Below are 2,257 nucleotides of genomic sequence, written 5' to 3'. Positions count from 1 at the left end.
CCTCACCCTTCTGCCCCCAACCCTCACCTCCTTGTACCCCCAATATGTTTTTCCCAATAAAAAAAATTATAAAAAATACTATTTGCAAATTATTGCATGGAAAGGCATTTGGCTGTGGATCAGAACAAACTGGCTAACACTGAAAAGAATGGGAATGCCAGAACACTTAATTGTGCTCATACAAAATCTATATCTAGACCAAGAAGCTGTTGTCCAAATGGAAGGGGTCACGGCGTGGTGTAAAACCAGTGGTGTAAAACCAGGGAGGGTCCACATTAAAGGTTTTTTCATCCTTCACACCTCCTTCTCTCCCACCAAACTCTGACGTTGAAGTTTTCCTTCCTCCCTACCTTCAGGCCCCCTCCTACCTCTCCTTCTCCTTTTGGACTTTGATACACATCATACTATTGCTAGTTTTGGGATTTTTTACATAATTTTTTTAATTGATTTGCTCACAAATTCATATACATTGTGTTTCTTTGATACTCATCCTACTATTACTGGTTTGGGGATTTTTTACATAATTTTTTTTAATTGGTTTGCTTACAAAGTTTATATACATTGTGTTTCTCACTATTCTTCATTCACATTGTGTCTCATAAAATCATTCTCATGCATTATTTTCTAAAATTAATCACCTTTGGACCATGGATAAATAATTCATTTTATAAAAGACAATGTATGGGAATGATTATTGTGAAACAGTGTGAATGGAAGAATGCATGAAACACAATGTATATGAGTTTTTATGCAAACTACTATAAAATAAAAATTTTAAAAACCCAGGAACAACATTAAACAAAAGCAATGAAATCATCTGCCATCTTTGAATGGGACACTGCTGTTTTTAACTCTAATAAACAAAATATTTCATAGTTTATTAAATCACAAGCAGGAAGATTGTGCATCAGGGTTGTATCATTTGTCCGTAACTGTTTAATTAGTATGCCGAGCAAATAATTTGTGAAGTTAGACTCCGAAGAAGAATGTGGCATCAGGATTGGAGGAAGACGCACCAACAGCCTGCAGTATGTTGGTGACACACCTTGCTTGCTCAAAGGCAGGAGGACATGAAACACTTGCTGCAGAAGATCAAAGACTGTCAATATGGATAGCGTCTCAATATCAAGAGAAAGATCCTTCTCACTGGGCCAAAAGCCAACATGATAGATGGAGAAAGGATTGAAATGATCAGTGATTTCATCTTGGATTCGCAATCCACAGCCTTGGTACCAGTCAAAAGGTCAGGGGACAAATTGAGCAAGTCTGCTGTCAGGGACAAAATACTGCAGACCAATGATGTCAGTTTGAAGACTAAGATGTGCCTGATTCAGGCCATGGTCTTTCAGTCATGTGCTTTCCAGCCAAGAGCTGAACAATGAATAAGGAAGGCAGAAAGCTTTATGGTTTTGAGCTGTGGTGTTGGAGAAGAGTAATATCCGTTGGACTGCCAGAAGAACAAACGTATGCTTTGGAGAAAGTGCAGCCAAAGTGCTCCATCTCTCATACTTTGGACATGTTGCTAGGAGAGGCTGTTCCTTGGAAAATGATACCATGCTTGGAAAGGTGGAGGATCAGAGTAAGAGGAAGACCCTCAATGAGATGGATTGACATGGTGACTATAGCTTTGGACTCAAGTGGATCAGAGATACTGAGGATGGCACAGGACAGGACAGGATTCAGGTCTGTTGCTCACCGGGTCACCAAGAATTATACTCAACTCGTCAGCACCTTGCAACAACTAAGAAGCAAAAAGCTGAACATAGAGAAAATAAGAGAATTGACAAAAACCATTGAAGTAAATTCTAACTGGTAGCAGGTCTCTTTAACCTTCAGTGTTCAGGTGACTGTATCAGTCACACCATCTCATTTCGTGGATGGCGTGACACTGCACAGTGGTTGTCTAAAATCTACCAGACCTTGTTTCTACAACTTAATCCCACAGCCTTTGCCTCCACTCTGAATATGGGGACCGTTTACGCCTTGACTTTTGAAGAGTGATGAAGCTGCTCTTGAACCTGGCATTTATTCAGTGCCACTTTCTAGGTAGGCTCCATTCTCAGTTATAGCTCAGAGCCCACCGAGCCCAGTTCCCACTTTCCTGTGGGGGTTAATAGCCCATAGACCTGTTTGGCATTTTGCCCAAGAGCTATGGTACATGGCCTCTGAGTCAGAGAAGGGTAGGTGCTGCTTTCTAAGAAGCTCTTTGTCTGGGAAGGAGGCCTCCCACCTAACTCTTTTGACAGGCTTGCCTGCC

Source organism: Elephantulus edwardii, unplaced genomic scaffold (genome assembly GCF_000299155.1).
Source record: "Elephantulus edwardii isolate Elephantulus edwardi_28Jun2011 unplaced genomic scaffold, EleEdw1.0 scaffold00041, whole genome shotgun sequence".
In the NCBI taxonomy this organism is placed as follows: domain Eukaryota; kingdom Metazoa; phylum Chordata; class Mammalia; order Macroscelidea; family Macroscelididae; genus Elephantulus; species Elephantulus edwardii.
The sequence above is the reverse complement of the archived record's forward strand: the minus strand, read 5'-3'. Positions refer to the sequence as shown.